Source organism: Podarcis raffonei, chromosome 5 (assembly GCF_027172205.1).
Source record: "Podarcis raffonei isolate rPodRaf1 chromosome 5, rPodRaf1.pri, whole genome shotgun sequence".
Lineage (NCBI taxonomy): Eukaryota > Metazoa > Chordata > Lepidosauria > Squamata > Lacertidae > Podarcis > Podarcis raffonei.
This window is the reverse complement of record NC_070606.1, coordinates 77,193,695-77,200,001: the sequence shown is the minus strand read 5'-3', so window position 1 is coordinate 77,200,001 and position 6,307 is coordinate 77,193,695.

Below are 6,307 nucleotides of genomic sequence, written 5' to 3'. Positions count from 1 at the left end.
TCACTTGCTTTTATAATCAACTGTTCCTTATCTTTGACAGGCTAAACTGTAAACCCAGCCTACACGTTCCCTGATTGATCACTCTCTTGGCCTCGTCTTGTTTACAGACTACTTATCTTCTATGTGTAGTATGGGCTCACCTGTGAAAATAGAAAATAAAGTCTCATGGCTTGCTAATGTATTAAAAGATTGGAGTTGGTAAACAGTTTTATTTCCATTCTTGGTGGATTATTTCACATTCTTCCCACTTTTAGTGACTCAAGTAGGATTTAATACCAAATTGTGACTTGACCATTGGTAGTTGTCATGGACTGGTTGGACGCTGAGGAACCGTGGGAGGAACCATCTGGGGCACCACCAAGAGGAGTGGTGATGGGACGCCAATGAGTGGTCACAGGAAGAAGTGGGAGAAGACTGAGAAGAGGAAGTATCAGAAGCTGAGGAGGTAACAGGGCTTACTGAGCTGGGAGAGTCTGCGGCAGAGAGAAGTCCAGAATCAGAGGGAGAAGCTGAAGCTGGAGAGTAGGAGAGAGGCTAAGAGGCAGAGATGAGTTGGTTGTGCGCGACCTCCCCTCATGCTGCAATAAGCTCCCCTCCCCCTTTGTCTCCTAGAACTAGAAGCATAAAAAGGGTGGAGGAGGGACTGGTGATGTGCAGAAGCAGTCTCTGATTGCTTTGGGGGGGGGGGGAGAACCTGGAAAGGTGGGGGCTTAAGCAGCTGTGGGGAAGCAGGGACCTTCAGTCTCAGCAACTGCTTCATAGAAGTAAGACCTACCAAAGGAGTTGCTGTGTTCCATTAGGCCTGAAATTCATGAGCAAAACGTATTTTTGCTAATAAAGAGTTAACTTCAACTTGCATGGTGTGATTTACCTCTGACATGCTCCTGACAGTAGTACCCCTGCAAATTTACAGGCTTCCTATCATTTTTCTCACATGTGCGTTCTGTTCTCCTTTCCCAGCTTATGCTAACCATAGTTTACTGTGTCATATGAATTGGCAAACTATGATTTGTGCTTTTAGAAAACAGGATTTGATGTGTGCTTGCAAACTATGGTTTGAAATTTAAAGTCAATCACAGCTTGCCAATTCAGATAGCATTGTTTGACATTATGTCTCAAGCCATTGTTGCTGCTAGGTGGGACATTTTCATGAATCAAAAAGTTATAAAAGACAGTTTCGGTGAGTCATATGCAAAAACATGCAACCTGGCCTTTGTCATCTTTATGGCTAGTGTCACAGAGATGTGGAACATGATTCTTCTTCCTGGTTGGCTTGGACCTTGAGCAGGAGTTTTAAACAGAAATAAATAAAAAGAATGGTTGATACAAATTAAACAACTTCAAGGACCACATCCTACAGTGTGTGAGTGGCATTTCACATGCACAATGGGACTTCCATGTTGCCTCCTCTCTCCATGCCCCTAAAATATGCTCCATAGGGTGCCCAGCCCAAGAGCTGATTTTGAGGGTACATGGGGGCTTATGAGAACTGTTCAACAAACTCACTTCTGCAGTCATGAAGAAATATGATTGGCCAGTAGTGTCCAGCCACCTGAAGCTCTAATTAAAAAATGCAGCCAGTAGCTTCTTAAATGGTAACATTAAACACAAAATCCTTATCATTCGATAGTCATCTTGCCCAAATACACCTGAACTCAGTTTACAATTAATTTGACCTAATTCTGTAGCACAGCAGACATTTTCCTGGATGTCTCTTGCTTGGAGTCAGGTCTGCTGTGTCTGGTGCCTGCAGGAGCTATCACAAGCTGCCAGAATAGCAGCCTTAAGCCTTAAGAACTTTCAAGTTGAAGATGGTGAAATCCACAAAATTTCAGTACAGTTGTAGCAGCCTCACAAACATGGCAAAGACAATAATGCGGAGTGATCAAGCTCAGGACTTGCCATAAATAAATGATCAAAGGGACTAATCAAACAAATTGTAGATGCCATCATTTCCCGTTGAGCGGCAGGAAGATATTCAGATATAGAAGTCGGACAGATTTCCCTTCAGCATGGGGTTCTTGGTGTTTTTTTCAAGCAGTCGGAGACCATTTCTGAAACGCAGCCTATAATGCATCATCAGCCACTTGTAACTTCCGAGCTGCCAAGGTACATAGAATATTGACATTTTTTTATGAAAGCCACCTTTCCATCAAATACGCGTGGTGACACAGAATTCCCTTGAAGTGGCTTGTTCTGTATCCAAGGAATGGTAGTGATTTGTCTCATTATCTCACAAACTAGCTCTAAACTGGGGGTGAGCAGACTTCAAGTTTGTGGGATCTCCTTTTTTAGATAGAACTCCAAGGCCTGCTAACTCGGGGAGAGAGTGACCTTGTGCTGAGATATCAATGCTATCAAACAAACAAACAAACAAACAAACAAACAAACTGCACACTGTATCCTTTGAGGTATACCGTACACTGGGATGTAGATCTGTACATACAAATCTATAGACTGGGGAGTTTAAGAGTGGCAGTCTTGCTTTGTCTACAGTGGTACCTCGGGTTAAGAACTTAATTTGTTCTGGAGGTCTGTTCTTAATCTGAACTGTTCTTAACCTGAGGTACCACTTTAGTTAATGGGGCCTCCCACTGCCGCCGCCCTGCCACTGTGCGATTTCTGTTCTCATCCTGAAGCAAAGTTCTTAACCCGAGGTACTATTTCTGGGTTAGCGGAGTCTGTAACCTGAAGTGTCTGTAACCTGAGGTACCACTTTAGCTAATGGGGCCTCCCACTGCCGCCGCCCCGCTGCCGCGCGATTTCTGTTCTCATCCTGAAGCAAAGTTCTTAACCCAAGGTACTATTTCTGGGTTAGCGGAGTCTGTAACCTGAAGCGTCTGTAACCTGAGGTACCACTGTATTGTGTTTTCTTTAATTTAACAAGGCTGCTCAAGGCCAGCCATGTCGTTAGACAGAGTGAGGCAACCACCTCAGGTGGCAGATACTGGGGGGCGGTCAGTAGCTCCCCAATAGCTCCTCCTGGGCCCCTTGGCTATTCCCCTTTGCAGAAGAACAGAGGTGCTGTCCCATGTAGCTAGCTGCCTCAGGAGTAGTGGAGGACATTAACCTGTTACCAGTATTGAAGAAAGAGTTGAAGTAACTACCAGTCCTGTCAGCTTCTTTATGGGCCTGTGTATTTGCCATGTTCCTCAAGTTGATGAGGCTCATTTGACATCAACATGAAACTGAGCCTTCAGTATCATTGGCCCACTGCTCATCCAATAGAGATTCAGCAGGAACCTTCTGTACTAAATTTTAAGCATTTGCTGGAAACCTTTCTTTGATGCCAGGCTTATTCAGACAATTAAGAAAAGCATTTTCATCATTTATTTTGTGTGTGCTTCTTATTGCATCATAAAAAGGTAAAGGTAAAGGTACCCCTGCCCGTACGGGCCAGTCTTGACAGACTCTGGGGTTGTGCACCCGTCTCACTTAAGAGGCCAGGGGCCAGTGCTGTCCGGAGACACTTCCGGGTCACGTGGCCAGCGTGACAAAGCTGCATCTGGCGAGCCAGCGCAGCACACGGAACGCCGTTTACCTTCCCGCCAGTAAGCGGTCCCTATTTATCTACTTGCACCCGGGGGTGCTTTCGAACTGCTAGGTTGGCAGGTGCTGGGACCAAGCAACGGGAGCGCACCCCGCCGCGGGGATTCGAACCGCCGACCTTTCGATCGGCAAGCCCTAGGCGCTGAGGCTTTTACATCATAATTGTTGTCAATGGCTTTGATGTCTTTTAAAAATGAATTTGCAGCAAACATTTTGTAAATAAATAAATAAATAAATAAATAAATAAATAAATAGATGATGATAGATATAGATAGATAGATAGATAGATAGATAGATAGATAGATAGATAGATAGTTGTCCTTTCAACTCAGGCAGCAAAATATCTTGGGTCCGCCTTGTGCCTGCTCATCACTCAGGCAACAGATAATTGGGGTGAATGTGTCGGGAAATAGCCTGGCTGGTGTTTCCTCATTCCCTGAGTCAGCTGCAGGTGGCTCTTGCCTCTACTCCCCTGCACAGCTGCAGATTTGGATGGGAGAGAGGCAGGCATGAGGTAAGGCACACAGCAGGGGCTGTTTGCAGTGGAGGACAAGGGAGCAACAAATAATTGCATGTGCTGCACCTTTGTCTTTGTGCCCAATGCCTTTGCTAATGGCTTAAACACGCTAAGCTCCACTGAAGTTTGCAGAAGCAGACAGACGCCTGCAGGGCATGGGGTGGGAGTTCCTGAGAGGTGCCGTAACACAAACTAGATTGTGCCTTTGCCCTCCAGTTCTTTGATCTTCATTCTTTTGATGCAAATGAGTGCTAACTGTGGTTTTATCACATCAGAATTGCAAGTTGTGAAAGGCAGTTGTCTTACTTTAACTGAAAAGCCGAGCCTTGTGTAAATTGTCTCAATACCAGCTATTAGGTCTCTTGGTTGACAAGCCAGCAGCAAGTCTATCTCTACAGTGGTACCTCGGGTTACAGACGCTTCAGGTTACAGACTCCGCTAACCCAGAAATAGTACCTTGGGTTAAGAACTTTGCTTCAGGATGAGAACAGAAATCTCACAGTGGCAGTGGGAGGCTCCATTAGCTAAAGTGGTACCTCAGTTAAGAACAGTTTCAGGTTAAGAACAGACCTCCAGAACAAATTAAGTTCTTAACCCGAGGTACCACTGTATATCCATAATCTTGGCTTCCCTTCCAGTGGATCCTTGTTAAAGGAGAATGACGATGATTCCCCAGCTTTTCCCCTGACGGGCTCAAGGTGGCTTATAGATAAATTTAAAGTGTACTTATTCCAGCTGCAGGGCCATGAAAGAGCCCTGTTTTGTTTATTTATATCACTACCTACCCAGGTTTAAGTAAGTGATTTGAGTCCCTGCTGTTGGTCTTGGATGTGGCAGCTATTTCTCAGGCTTATTCTCTGGAATCCAACTCTGATTCCTCCTTGTTGTTGTTTAGTTGTTTAGTCATGTCCGACTCTTCGTGACCCCATGGACCAGAGCACGCCAGGCACGCCTGTCTTCCACTGCCTCCCACAGTTTGGTCAAACTCATGCTGGTAGCTTCGAGAACACTGTCCAACAATCTCGTCCTCTGTCGTCCCCTTCTCCTTGTGCCCTTCATCTTTCCCAACATCAGGGTCTTTTCCAGGGAGTCTTCTCTTCTCATGAGGTGGCCAAAGTATTGGAGCCTCAGCTTCAGGATCTGTCCTTCCAGTGAGCACTCAGGGCTGATTTCCTTCAGAATGGATAGGTTTGATCTTCTTGCCGTCCATGGGACTCTCAAGAGTCTCCTCCAGCATCCTAATTCAAAAGCATCAATTCTTCGGCGATCAGCCTTCTTTATGGTCCAGCTCTCACTTCTTACTTATTCCTCCTTACCAATAGCTATCATGGCAGGCCCAGAAAATACCACTGATCATTGATGGGGCAGACATTGAAATGCTTTCAGTGGGGGCTAGTTCTCATTGGCATTAGTGGGCCAGCAGTAGGGGGAGCCAGAGCAGGTGGAGGGGAGAAAGACTTTGTGTTGGCCGCCAGGCTTTTTCCACTTGCCTTGCCTCACCCTCCAGCCCTACCTAGGAGCCTTTCCCAGACCATGACTTTAGGAACAACACAAGCAGCTGGGAAGAAAGAGGAGTTCACAGATATATATTTTAAATAATTTTATAACTTGTGTGTCTTTGGTTCTCTCTTTGATCCTTTTACATGACTTTGTATGCAATGTGAAATTTTATGCATTATGACTTGCCATTATTTTTATTGATTTCTTTGCTGGTAATAAGAGTGAATTTCTGTGTAATGATTATTTGCTGATATTTATTTTTATTGTGTACTATTATATTCTGATGGATATTGCTTTATTTGATATAAGTTGTTTATTTTAAAGTTGTTTTTTAATTGTGACCTTTTTTTTGCCACTCCATTTTCTGAAAGTGATTGCTTAATTGCTTGGCTGTATGCTTTCTTAGATGAGAACTTTACATGCCCAACTTAGCAAGCAGATCACATAACTGTGAATGGTGAGAAGCCAGTCGTTCAAATATTAGAGTACCATCCCCATGCTAATTTAGATTTAATAATTGCGGGGGAACATTTAATTTTCACCTCTCCAAGGTCAGCCTGCTGAGGAATTGCAAAATTCCCTAAGTGCATTCAGGATACTTAAGGATGTGTAAAGGTGAATAGGCAGCTATTAACAGCATAAACAAAAATGGGAATTAGGGGAGAACTCTGTGATGCTTTCTAGGCACCCAACAGACAATATGCATAACAGTTAGGAGTGACTAAGCTTTGCCTGTTGTCA